The following is a 15,008-nucleotide window of genomic DNA, read 5'->3' on the forward strand; positions in this document are numbered from 1 at the left end:
GCATCTGCAGGCACCACAACTAAGCTGACTGGTCCGCATATCTTGGGCTCCCACAGACTCCGGAAGGCTCAGCAACACAGGTAGTGGTTCTTCACATCCCTCGAGGCCTGCCCTGTCCTCTCACCAAGTTTAAGGCCAGTATCCATCGTCGGTGTCGCAGGAACCGAACCTCTGTGCCTGTGGTTCCCAATCTGTGCGCCCGGCACCCCTGTGAGCCATAAAATCTATTCAGGGGCGCCGTGCAACAAGCACAGTTTCAAAATATCACTTTTCTGGTCCGCTAAATGCCTCTTTATTTATTGCATTTCCAGTCGAGAGTTTACACGTTGTTTGTCATTAAATTCTTGACGTGTGCTGCTAACTAGTGTCTACTTTTCACATAGCAGTCTGGCAGAGAATCGTCCATAAACGTGGCAGAAGGCAAGAAACAAGCCCCAAGTTTTGACTTCTGAAGGAGAGAAATCAGAAATAAACCGAGCTGCAGGTACATTTTCTAGTTCAGAAGGGCTTCCAGCCCTCCTTTCCAAGGCGCACTTACTCATGAGCGAATCTCCGCGTATTATTCTGGGCTAGGTTGTTGAGAGGGTTTAAAACACAGCTGCCTCCACTGGACCCCAGCTCCATGCACAAAATCATCCGGAGTTGGATGTTTAGTAATGCAGTATCCTTATTCTTTCCCAGGGGTGGATATTTATAAGTCCAGCTCAAAATCTGTTAACGATGCTCCAATATTTAATTTGCAAAATAATGTCACAGGTGCTAACATCCGGAGCAGATATCCTTTTTCTTCCCTTCTGCAAAATAAACCCACACGTTTCGTGTTTCACTTCTTTGACTAGATGAGACTGGCGCCCTGGTAACCAATGCACGCCTCTTTGTGCCTTTAACAGACCCTGCCAGGGTGTAGTATAACCAAGTCTTTATTAAAGATTGTTCTGTGAGGTCGTATCCAAACCAATACTTTGCTATTCATGTGCACTGTTTATTTGCACACATACAATCAGGTTTATTTAAGTCCACTACAGCACACTGTGAGTGAGTGAATGATAATATCCGTACGATCGTTAGTAAAGTAAAAAGGTTTCAGTTCGCAGTTAGGGAGTTCACAGGATCGTATTTCTCACACAAGTCACATGCAGCGTCTCCATAGGGCACATACAGATGCACATGAATACATACACTGGAGCTCCGTGACACACACAACTGAGGTTGGGCAGAAGATCGGCATGGCATTTTAAATAATAGTAGTATCCCCAGGATTATTTTTCCACTGAAAAGGCGGGCTCCACTGAGCTCGTTAAAGAAATCATAAGCCTTATTATCACGATTTCTTTATTTTAAAGAGCTCCGTGAAGCCCGCCTTTTTAGTGTAAAAATAATGCTGGTGATACTGATTACCACAGAGCAAACTCAAAGTTCCATTTTCTCAGAGTGGGTCTCAGTACCAAAAGCTACTGAAAGCAGCAGCTGGCATAAATAAGGGTTTGGGACCAGGCACACCGTTTGCATCACTGGAGCACGTGTGTGCTCTCTGTTGCATCTGCTGCCTTTTCATTGACTTACATGTGCTCCACTGCATTTTTGCAGTGGTGTGTGTGCTCCAGAGCATGTGCTGAATTGGTGTGGGTGTTGTTACATGTGTTGCGATGGTGTGTATGTGTGTTCAGGGGTGTATTTTCAGCATTTGAAACTATTGCTGCGTGGTTAAAAAAAGTTGCATGAAAACATGTTTGGCTGTTCATTTTGTATCTTTTCTCACTTAACGAGTTTTTATTAAACAACTGTTCTCTGTTTTATTTTGTTACAAATATGATTATAATACGTTCATTTCATCCCAATTAATTTAAGGAAGGCAACAGGAAGTACTCCCAAGTCCGGGCTTTCATCCGCCCCACCCACCCACTAGTAAAAACAGATGGTGGGGAGCCACGGCCAACTGCTAATTAGACCAAGGGAGCTACGGGTCAAAAAAGTTTGGGATCCACTGCCCTAAGCAACGAATTGACTTGCAGTTGCAAAGGCTTGTTGGCTTCCTTCCACCAAGATCTTCAGTCCCTGAGTAGCCCAAACTTCAAGCATCTCCAGTGACCAAGATCTTTATCCTCACTACATAACTTTTACTGTGGGCCTGAATCTTTGGTGAGCTGCTCGAGATCCTCTCTTGAAGTAGAGGTTGTTGTTCTCTAGTCGGATTCTTTTCCAAGAACAAACACTCCCCCCCCCCCCCCCCCCCCCTCGCACAAACAACAATCTAACTGATACTGAATCCAGAAATCTTTCCTTTGCGATTTCAACATGACCTGAAGTCAATGCGAGCTCTTCCAAAATTGTTACTGATTTCCCTCATCAGTGCCACGCGCAGTGTAACAGACTACGGAAATCAGACATCTAACATGTGAATAGGAGTGAGTAAATGCAATGTCTTGCCACATCATATTAAATGAAGACAAATTAACGTTAGAAAATAACGCGAACGCGTTAATTACAAGACACATTCTAACTCTGGAAGATGCTCTTATTCCTTACTATCATCGTAGTGTGCACCCTGACGATACACATTGTTGTTACTCAGTTGGACCATATGTACATTACCTGAAGAATACTTAATCATTACGTTGATTTTCTAATTCTAAGAGTCAGTAGATCTCAGTGAATGTGATGTTCCTAAAATTACAATGACTTTCCTTAGTCAGTGCCACTCAAAGTGCAACTGAGTTAGGAACGAACCTATATAAATTGTTACTTAAGACAAGTAGAGCGACATTTTGTAATGATCTTGAGCTTGATAAAGAAATGCTACCACATTTGATAAAAAAAAATACAAAATGTGTGTTCAATGCTTTCAGACAGCTATCATCGGCTGTGGCGGCTGTTGGTCTTGCATACAGGGCATTATGGGTAGGCTTTATTTACCATATCTTCTTTTCTATGGCCTCTATTCGAGATTTCCGTCAGATGATCGGCTGCAATTCCACTGACTGCCGACAGAGGGCCGCCTTCGGCATTACCTCGTCAACCCTGCTCCAGGGATGCCTTCGAACTGCAGACAGCTTGTGACATCCCGTCTCCTCTTTGTATTTTATTTATATTGCCACAGTGGGAGAATGCATTTCGTGAAAAGCCATCTGGAGTAGGGATGCACATTTCTTAGAGAAAAATACCGGCCATTTGTTTAAGGAGTCTGCAAAGCCCCTCGCCCGCACTAAATATGGCTTTATATATTTGTAACATGACTTTTCTGTCTTTGTTTTCTTTAATTGTATTAATGCAGCCCTAAAACACATTTACAATTACTATTTATATGTGCTGTTTGAATTATGCACAAATATGTGCTTAAAGTACCTGCACTTTTGCTTACTTTTGAACTGGCTAGGACATCAAAATAGCGATTCGATAAATAGCGATTCGATACGCTGGCAACCCTAATCAGGAGACTGAAAGTTTGCTGCAGAATCCGCACATTCTTTATTTCCTCCACCCTCCATCCCACATTGATACCATAATAGCGATAGTTTAACTTATATCTGAAACTGTATGCCAGCTGTCAATACTATGCTGAGTTACTCCATGGGGCATATGTATAGTTTATTTTATTTAGAAAGTTTTGTTTAGGGCGAACATGACCCTTGAAGGTATCAGAGCGCTTTACAGAGGGATGCGACACAAATGAGAGGGGGCAATCGTGGCAGAATCATAGCAATAGACAAAAATAGCAATAGATACATGACGACATGATAGACAAATATAGCAATAGATACGTGACGACATGATAGACAAATATAGCAATAGATACATGACGACGTGATACACAAATATAGCAATAGTTACATAACGACGTAATAGTTATGTTATGTTATGTTATGTTAATAACATTTATTAGGCGCAACAGCTGCCCCAGCAAAGGGGCGTCCTGGCGCCTGATCATATGCAACAACACAACAGATCATAGCTGACAGAGGGGGGTATTAGCCTACAGAGATGAACAAGTGGGTTTTGATGGCCCTTCTAAAAAGGGTCAAGCTGTTGAGGGCCCGAATGTGAACAGGAAGGGAATTCCATAAATCTGCCGCCAGCACGCGGAAGGAACGTCCTCCCATCCTGCTAAGCCTGAACCTAGGCTTGTTCGCCCGATACTGGGCTTCGGATCTAAGGGATCGCGAAGGGACATAAGAAGAAATAAGGCCTGTCAGGGCCGGAGGTGAAGACAGCTTTAAGATCTTAAATGCCAGACAGAGAACCTTAAATTTGATTCTCTGTCTGACCGGAAGCCAGTGCAGAGAGGCCAAAACAGGAGAGACAGAACATCGTCTCGGGAGACCTACAATGGCCCGTGCAGCAGCATTCTGCACCCTCTGAAGCCTCGTCGCCTCAGCCTGATTGACTCCAAGGAGCAAGGCACTCCCGTAGTCTATCCGAGAGAGGATAGAGGCCTGAACCACCAGTTGACGTGTGGGAGGGTCGAAAAATTTGAGAACAGGTCTAAGTCCTCGCAGAATGCCATAACAGGTGGCTGCTGTCTTCTTTGTATGGCTGGCAAAAGAAAGGTTAGAATCCAGCCATACCCCCAGATTTTTAACTTCGTCCACTGGAATAGGCATCGCCCCCAGTTCAAGAGGCCACCACTGGTCTCCCCAGAGTTCCGCCTGCTTCCCTACAATCAGAACCTCGGTCTTTTTTGCATTAAGCTGTAAGCAGTTGTTAGCCACAGCTATCAGTCCTGCCCGGAATCTGGGCGCAGTCACCTCAGGGTCCCCACTAAGTGTCACCGCCAGCTGCGTGTCGTCGGCATACGATGTCATCGTAAGGCCATATTGCCTAACGACATCAGCCAGCGGTTTCACATACAAGTTGAATAATGTGGGGCTGAGAGCAGAGCCCTGAGGGACTCCCAGTTCCAGAGAATGGTACGAGGACTGGCCAGGTGGAATGGCTACTTTAAAAGACCGGTCCGAGAGGAATGAGCGGAACCACTTAAGAGCCTTCCCGACAATCCCCACTTCCTCCAAACGCCGCAGCAAAATGTCATGAGACACCGTGTCGAACGCGGCGCTCAGGTCTAACAATAGGAGCGCCGCGGTCTGCCCCGCGTCTAGCACTGATCGCAGGTGCTCAATCATGAAGAGCAGAGCCGTTTCAGTGCTATGTTGAGCACGAAACCCGTTTTGAGTCTCGTCAAGGATGTTATTACGCGAGAGGTGGGCAGACAGAATGGTATTCACGTGTGCCTCCGTGACCTTGGCGGTCCAAGGCAGGAGGGAGATGGGCCGGTAGTTCTCCGGGAGCAGGGGGTCTGAATTCGGTTTCTTCAAAATGGGTTTGACCACAGCCTGTTTCCAGGGTAACGGAACCACGCCCTCTCTGAGGGAAAGATTGATCAGCTCCATAATGGGTTCACGACAGAGAGGCGGGAGAGAGGCGAAAAACTCCGGTTTCAGAGGATCTGAGGGAGAGCCAGATTTGATTTTGAGGCTCAGAGTGTCGAATACCTCATTGGACATACTCGGCAGGATTGACAGAGTTTCAGGCACCAAGACCTCTACTTCGCTAGGAGCATCCCCGGGGGCAGCTGGTACGAATCCTCGGTAGATTTTCTGTACTTTCTCCACGAAAAAGGATGCCAAGCTTTCGCAGTGCGAGTCCGTACAGATTTCTTGCGAGGTGGCCCGTTTCCCCATCAGGTCTTTAAGTACCTTGAAGATCAACTTAGAGGGGTTGGGGCTGTTAGAAAACTCAGCAGCGTAATAGGCGGCCCGGGTTTGGCAAATAGCTCTGTGGTAGGACTTAAGCTGGGCAAAGTAAAGCGATTTTAACGCGGGGTCAAAAGCTTTTCTCCAAGCCCTCTCAGCTTGCCGGCAGGTTCTCTTAAGCTCGGCAAGCGCCTCATTATACCAAGGGCTACGATTTTTCACATGACATTTTGCCCACCGCATTGGTATTAGAGAATCAAGGGCAGTAAGAACCCAGTTACAGAATTGTTCATAACCCTGTTCTGCATTCTGCAGTTTGTCCAGGGGTCGAACCTCCAATAACCTGACAAACTCCTCCAGCTTAAGTTTACGCCAGTCTCGCTTTAAACTCTGTTTACCTGCAGGTTTCAATTGTGGGGTGTCAAGGGGACATGACACTTTAACCAATAGGTGGTCAGTCCAACCCACCACCATCGGGTCAGCTGATCTAGCCCGAACTAAGGTGGTAAAGAAAGGATCCAATATATGACCTCCTGTATGGGTGGGGGAGGTGACCAGTTGGTCAAGTTGCAACGCTTCTAAGTCCGCCAGCAAAGAGCTGATGGAAGGGGATGACGACTGATCCAGATGTATATTTAGGTCGCCAACTATATTGAAATTAGAGCAAGTTGCAGTCAAGGAGCTGACTACATCTACAAGGGCAGCCTTGAAGGCGGTGTCATTCCCAGGAGGACGATATATAAGCACGCCGCTGAAGGTAAATTGATGACTAACCTTCACCTTAAACGATGCGCTTTCGCACATGGGGAGGTCCAAGGCCTTCCACTCCACCGGAAAACACGATTTCGTCGCCATGGCTATACCACCTCCCCTCGTCGAGCGGTTTAAGATAGACACTGTATAGGTAGAGGGAAAAGCCAAGTTAATGATGGCAGTGTCTGCGTCCTGTAACCAAGTTTCGGTCAGGAAGATGATATCGGGAAGGTCCACGTCGATCATATCACGTAGTGACTGATGGTGTTTGACCAAAGATCTAACATTGAGACTCCATATGTTAAGGGCTTGTCCGGACCATTCCGTATGGGTACCACGAACAGTCCTACTGACTGGACGGACTCCAATGGGAGAGGTCAAAGAGAAATGACCGCAGGTACACTCATAAGGTCCTGAGAGAGGGGGTAAGGGGTCATGATAACAGATCCGAACATTATCTCTAATAGATATGAGAGAGTGAGCAAAATAATTAGTCAGTAGGATAAGGCAGGAGAGACATCAGCATGAGAGTATATGAGGTTACTCAGGACCCCTACTGGACTTTTTGTGAGGCTCAGGGAGATTAAGTGATTTGCCCAGAATCACAGGATGCTCAGCGTCATTGCCGAGACTCGAAACGGGGGGGGGGGGGGGGGGGGGGGGCATATTAGCAAAAAATAGCTATAACTATCGCTAAATGCGCATTTTTTTATATCACTGCCTATCGCCGGATATTATCGCAGAGATAACATGCTATTAGCAACGTTTATCTCCAATTCAATAAAATATCCAGCGATAGCGGCTCAATGCGTGAATATCGCTGGAAATCCAGTGATATTCAGGCATTAACGCTAATGGGGACTTAACCTGAATATCCGCCTCCCAGTGGATCTACAGGTTAAGTCATGGGGCCTCATTTATGAGGCCGTGCTCCACTTTTACGCGGCCGGTGCGTCACTTTTTCTGAGGCGCCAGTGGCGTAAAAAATGCGCCTTGTTGCACCATATTTACAAAGTGGCGCATCTAGGTAGATGTGTCACTTTGTAAACCCCTGCGCCAGGTATAATGTATGCAAGGGGGGCGTATTGACGCAAGGAAGGGTCGTAGAAGTGACGCAGTGAAATCTATGAGATTTCACTGCGCCACTTCTAGGAAGCCGTTGTGTCAAAATCTTGTGCCTGCCTCAAAGCAGGCGTAAGACTGACACAGGCCCTTTCACATGGGGCTTGCCCCATGTGAAAGGACGCATTGCTGGAGTTCAGTCACTTTTGTGACACACTCCAGCAATGCGTCACTTTTGCGCTTACAGATACGTCAGAAATACTGACGTATCTGTAACTCCTTGCGACATGATGCGTCAAACATTAAATATGACGCATCAGGAATGTCGCAAGGAGTGCGCACTGAGAAGTGACGCATCGCTGCTTGCACGCAGCGGTGCGTCATTTCTCATAAATGAGGCCCAAGGTCTGAGCAGGCGTTAGGTTCTGGCGATAATCGCGCTTAGCTCAAATTTTTCTATCGCTTTGCCTGCCTTGCTAATAGGTGATAGCTGTATTAGCGACTTCTTTCAGTCGCTAACAGGTTGGGTACGTCCACTTTGCATGTCATTAGCAATAAATATTGCTGACATGCAAAGCGGGCCCTAAACCTGTAGATATCGCCTAAAAGCTGTTGCTAATTGCTGTTAGCGACAGCTTGCTAATAGGGCGATAAAAATATCGCCGCTTTGCCAGGAAAAAGTCCAGCTAAAGCGGCGATATCGCCCTGGCTAATATGTCCCCCAGTTCCCTAGATTGTAGGTCGAGCGCCCTAGCCGTTAGACCAACTCCTCTTGGAGTAGGTTGATAGGAGTTTGCCGTGAATATTAGTGAATTTGTGCGAAGGGCAGTTGTGATTAGCATATAGCCGAGAGGGGGTAGATACTGTTAGATACCAAGGAATGGGTACTTGAAGGACAGTTCATGATAAAGAAAGGTATGGACCATTTGCAGGAATATAGCGGAAAGTAAGTCAGACAACACATGAGTAGAATTCAAGGAGAGCATGGCATGCACAGGATGGAGGATAAGAAGTCATTTGAAAGGAAGGAGAGAACAATCACTTGATTTAATTCAAAGGCAGGTCTCATGCAGGATTTTAGGAATGTAGTGGGAAGAGATGTTTTCACAAAGTATCAATCTGAGGTTATAGAAAGCGTATGAAAGTATGCAGAGTGATGGCATGCGGAAAGAAATTTGCGGAATAATGGGTGTTTACCCTCCCCCGTAAGTACATTGGTGGCACAACGGCCCACATCTCCAGCAACATACTCATATTTTTTCACCACCAAATGGAAAAATGCACAGGTCTCTCTCATTGATGCCAATTCATACCTGGACAACGTCGGGAGGGCTGCTAGTTCCAATTGGAGGTGAAAAAATATGAGTATGTTGCTGGAGATGTGGGCCGCCGTGCCACCAATGTACTTACGGGGGAGGGTAAACACCTATTATTCCGCAAATTTCTTTCCGCATACCATCACTCTGCATACTTTCATTACGAAAGTACCATGACTCCGCAATGCCATTATAATGCATGGCATTACATTTTATATGCTTTTACCACGCATACATTTACAACGAAATTCGTTGTAAATGCATGAATGGTAAAAGCATGTTTTTTAAAAATGTTTGGATAAGGCAAGTATGGGTATAGGGGTATATGTTTTGGGGTGTTGAGGTATATGTTTTGGGGTGTTTGGGTGTTTTAATGGTTCAGATATAGTTTTGGGTTATGGGGTACAGGGGTATTTTTAAAGTTCAGAGCTAGGTTTGGGTTTTGGGGTATAGGGGTATTTTTAGGGTTCAGGGGTAGGTTTGGGTTTTGGGGTACAGGGGTATTTTAAGGGTTCAGGGCTAGGTTTGGGTTTTGGGATACAGGGGTATTTTAGGGTTCTGGGCTAGGGTTGGGTTTTGGGGTACAGGGGTACTTTTTAGGGTTCAGGGGTAGGTTTGGGTTTTTGGGGTACAGGGGTATTTTAAGGGTTATGGGCTAGGTTTGGGTTTTGGGGTACAGGGGTATTTTAGGGTTCACGGGTAGGTTTGGGTTTTGGGGTACAGGGGTATTTTTAGGGTTCAGGGGTATGTTTTGGTTTTGAGGTACAGGGGTATTTATAGGGTTCAGGGCTAGGTTTTGGTTTTGGGGTACAGGGGTATTTTTAGGGTTTAGGGATAGGTTTGGGCTTTGGGGTACAGGGTATATTTATAGGGTTAAGATGGGTTAGTGTTTAAGGGTGTTGGGGTATTTTATAGAGTAAGGGTGGGTTATGATTATGGGGTGCAGGGGTATTTAAAGTAGGGGTGGGCGGAATTGGCGCGAACTTGGTACAATAAATCCGCAATATTTCGTTCCGTCAGATTTCCAATTATTAAAACAGAAGCCTCATATATTCAAGGTAAAATAACAAGTATTTCTACATGCTAAAATGCATATAGTCATTTCACAAAAGTGAAACTAGCTTCCAGCAAGCAGTGAGAGAGGTGATGATTTTGAGATCAAGCCCCTGCAAACCATTATGGGACGAGATTAGCAGTGGGAAGTGAATATTATCGTATCCTCCTTCTCCCCAGTTGTCCCCAAGAGGCAAATGCAATAGCATTTAAAATATTATACATCAAGCTGCAGTTCACCTCAAGGTCCCTAGATGTCCCTGATGAGGCAAATGCAATAGCATTTAAAATATTACACATCAAGCTGCAGTTCACCTCGCCGTCCCTAGATGTCCCTGATGATGCAAATGCAATAGCATTTAAAATATTATACATCAAGCTGCAGTTCACCTCGTCGTCCCAAGATGTCCCTGATGAGTCAAATTCCAAAACATTGAAACTCTTTCATGAATGCTAAAAATTATGCTAAGCTTATCCCATAATGCTTTGCATGGCCTTTTAGTTGTATTTTTGCCCATAACTGTGCTTGGGGTGGTTCTAAGAGAATGGGACCTCCACTGAATTACTATTTAAAGGGAGCAGGAATGTATAGAACCTGGGAAGAAAAAACAACAGTTGTGACGGAATGCCCCCAGCGATTGTCACGCCCACAGCACACACCCACAGCACAATGCAGACACGCCCACAAGGGACTACTTTGCTGGCACGGTTCTTTTACCTTTTAAATGTATATGGTGGGCGTCTGCATAGCCTATGTCCTTCTGCTGCAACTGCCCTTTCCAACGCTGTATTGGGTGTTGTGATTGGTGCTGTGGTTCCCGAGTTTACCTGGCCAAAAGGAGCAAGTTCTCTCTTTATAATAGTAGTATAGATAAGCAAAATAAATAATGGTGCATTTTTTAAGCTAAATAAACAACAATAGTTTATTTTTCAAACACAAGCTAACAAAACTCACTTTCAATAAAATCAAATGAAAACGTATGCACAGCTGCAATCTTTCTCTTTATAATTGTGTCTAATAGAGGTCCCTTTACAACTCCATAGGGACACCTAGTAACACCCTATGGGACTGCTCCCTTTCATTTCTTCGTAGAATTTCTTTTATTACTTATGCTATTGTAGGAATATTTTTTGTGAAAAAAAATCTAATAAACATCATTATTTTCCTGCCACTAAAGCGGTGATCATTGAATATGCTCCTAAATCTCTCTGTTCAACCTTCAAACCTTGAGGGTAAGAGGAACCGAAGAAGAAAGGTTGTGATACTTCAGCTGGAAAGAATCTGGGGCAGACTCCATGGAGGCAACACCACAAGACTCCTCAACAGAGGAAGCCATGACCTCCGGAGCCAGAAGGGAAAAACGTCCACCACCTGCATCCTCCCCTGCCTGACCTTCTACAGAAAACTCTGGATAAGAGGGAAAGGAGGAAAAGCATACAGGAGAAGAGGAGACAATGACAGAGTCAAGGCACTCATGCCTTAAACCCGCATTTCGCTCACTCTCGAATGGGAAACGGGAGCAGTGCATCCTCCCTGGATGCGAAGAGATCCACAGCTGGATGAAAGGACCTCCTGCAGATCATCTGAAAGGTCCTCTTGGCCAACTGCAGAGTGAGGAAACATAGAGACTTGCAGTCATATTGGCCAACCCTATGCTATGGGTGACTGATAGACGGGAGGAGATAGATCTCTGCACACTGAGCCAATGAACATGCAACCAGATTCAGAGACTTACTGTGTGTACTGTCCTGATGATTGATGTACACAACAGTCACAGTATTGTCTGAGCAGACCATGACATTAAACCCCTCTACATGGCGCTGGACGCAGCGTAGAGCTCTCTCCACTGCAAATAGCTCCCTCCAATTGGATGGCCTGTTCACTTCCGATGCGTATAAGGGGCCTGTAGAGAAAAGTCATCCAACGTTGCACCCCAAACCAAAGCACATGCATCTGTCATCAGAATCTTGTGAGCAGAAGGGTGAATAACCATCCACTTCTAGAGGTTGGGAATATGGAACCACCACTGCAGCTCCTGGATGACTGTCTGGGAGACCAGTACACGTATCCCAGGGGAGAATTAGAAAGGTGATGAACTTGTGCAGATGCTAGAGTCATGGACGCAAATGCAACCTCACCCAGGGAACTGTCAACACAGTGGCTGCCATATGATCCTGCACTTCCATCCATTCGTGCAGACTGACAGATAACTCAGATAGGAGATTGTGCAATAGGAGCTGAAGCCAGAGTATGTTTTTCAATGGCAGAAACACCTTGCCCTGTATTGTATCAAAGAGGACTCCTATGAATTTAATCTGACTGGAAGCTGCAACTGACACTTTGGCAAGTTGAGAAGAAAGCTGTGGTCGTCGAGCATAGACATAGTCGGTATAAAAATGCTGCTCCGTAATCTGCAAAGAGGGGACCTGGATCAACCAATTGTCAAGGTAGGAAAAGGGGGATACTCTCTGAAGCTGGAGGTGAGCTACCAGTGGTGCCACCACTTGGGTGAAAAATCGTGGTGAGGAGTGGAGGCCAAACGGGAGAATGCAATACTTCTAATGCTGGCGCACCATCGATATGTGCAGGTTAGCGTCCAGGAGATAAAGTGCCGTCATCACACACAGAGACTGAATCAACGGAATGATGCGCTGTAGCTTCTCCACCTTGAAGGGAATTTTGTGCACATGCTTGTACAGAAATCTCAAACTGATCACACTATGATATCCTTCCTACTCCTTAGGTACCATGAAAATGATCGAATATACTCCCTTCCCCATTGGTCGGGAGGTAGCAGAACAATTGACTTTTTCAATAAGAGAGACTGAGGGGCATATGTACACGCCCCTATCACCACCACATCATCCGTTTTATCGGGTATACAACTGTTACCACGCATGTTTTACCACGAAATACTGTTACAACAAAACTATTATAACGTAAGTGTATTTACAACGCACTTATTTACAACGCATTACACTACAACGCAGATACTATTACAACGCATACCATTACAACGTAAGTATAGGTAAGTTTATCTTTTTTTAAAAAACATTTATTAGGGGTATTGGGTTATGGGGTAAAGGGGTATTTTTAGGGTTCAGGGCTGGGTTTGGGTTATGGGGTATTTATTTATTTATTGACATTTATAGAGCGCGGCGAATACCCGTGGGCGTCTCGGCGCTAATTAAGGGCATAGATCAGCAACTGTGGTAAAGAAGATATACAAGGCTATTGGTCAAATAACCACGTCTTTAGCTGTCTGCGGATTATGAAAAGGGAGGGACTTGCTCGGATATGTGCAGGAAGGTTGTTCCAGAGTTTCGGGGCGGCAACCAGGAAACGCCTGTCGCCCCATGTGACTGTTCTAGTGCGAGGCACAGCCAAGAAGTTCTGATGAGAGGAACGAAGAGATCGGGTTGGAACATGATGGAGAAGATTCTGTTTGAAAAAGTAGGGACCTTGATTATTGAGTGACTTGTAAACAATACACAGCGATTTGAATTTGATACGGCTGCGTATCGGGAGCCAATGGAGATCCCTAATGATGTTTGTGACTGGTGCGAACTTGGGGATCCCAGCCAGCATTCGTGCGGCTGCATTTTGGATTGACTGCATCTTATTTGTCACTCGAACTTGAGCATTTAAGAATAGAGCGTTACAATAGTCCAAGGAGGACAGGACTAGTGAGCTGACCAGTGTTTTCCCGGCAGTGTTCGGTAGGAAAGGTAGTATTTTCCTAATCATTCTCAATTTCCTATGAGCTGTGGCCGCAGTTTTGTTCGCATGTGCCATAAAGTTGAGGCCAACATCAAAAGTGACGCCTAGATTTCTCACTTTGCTGGCTAGACTAGGCGGTGGACCGAAAGATGGTGGCCACCAGACAGGTGACCAGCCCGGGGAGAGGTGACCGAAGATGACCACTTCAGTTTTTTCTGAATTGAGTTTCAGACAATTTATGGCCATCCAGTCACCTATAGCCATCATTCCTCTCGTGAATCGATTGGCCACTTCCTCACCGTCCCCTTTGATAGCCAGTACCAATTGGGTGTCATCGGCGTAGGAGGTCAGGCTCATCCCAAATGCTTTGATGACACTAGCAAGGTCTGACACGTAGATATTAAATAGTGTCGGACTCAGGGATGAGCCTTGAGGGACCCCACACAGCAGAGACACCTTAGATGATTGGTAGGGTCCTAGAGATACTGCCTGTGATCTGTTGGCCAGGAACGATACAAGCAGGTCCAGAGCAGTTTTCTGGACCCCCAGTCGTTCGACACGGTTGACTAAGATCTTGTGGTCGACCGTGTTGAAGGCCGCCGAAAGATCCAGCAGTACCAGGACTGCTGTACCCCCCTGGTCTCGTATGGCTCTGATGTCATCCGCAGCCTTTAGGAGGGCAGTTTCCGTGCCATGACATTTGCGGAATCCGAACTGGGTGTACTGGGTGTACAGGGGTATTTTTAGGGTTCAGGGCTGGGTTTGGGTTTTGGGGTACAGGGGTATTTTTAGGGTTCAGGGCTGGGTTTGGGTTTTGGGGTACAGGGGTATTTTTAGGGTTCAGGGCTGGGTTTGGGTTTTGGGGTACAGGGGTATTTTTAGGGTTCAGGGCTGGGTTTGGGTTTTCGGGTACAGGGGTATTTTTAGGGTTCAGGGCTGGGTTTGGGTTATGGGGTACAGGGGTATTTTTAGGGTTCAGGGCTGGGTTTGGGTTATGGGGTACAGGGGTAATTTTAGGGTTCAGGGCTGGGTTTGGGTTATGGGGTACAGGGGTATTTTTAGGGTTCAGGGCTGGGTTTGGGTTATGGGGTACAGGGGTATTTTTAGGGTTCAGGGCTGTGTTTGGGTTTTGGGGTACAGGGGTATGTTTAGGGTTCAGGGCTGGGTTTGGGTTATGGAGTACAGGGGTATTTTTAGGGTTCAGGGCTGGGTTTGGGTTTTGGGGTACAGGGGTATTTTAAGGGTTCAGGGCTGGGTTTGGGTTCTGGGGTACATGGGCAATTTTAGGGTTCAGGGCAGGGTTTGGGTTATGGGGTACAGGGGTATTTTTTACATATATATTAATAAATTCTTTAATAAAATTAAATTTAAATAATTAAATTATTAAAACAATTATGAATTACAATATTTAAAACA

The sequence above is a fragment of the Lissotriton vulgaris genome, chromosome 8, assembly GCF_964263255.1.
Source record: "Lissotriton vulgaris chromosome 8, aLisVul1.2, whole genome shotgun sequence".
NCBI classification, from domain to species: Eukaryota; Metazoa; Chordata; class Amphibia; order Caudata; family Salamandridae; genus Lissotriton; species Lissotriton vulgaris.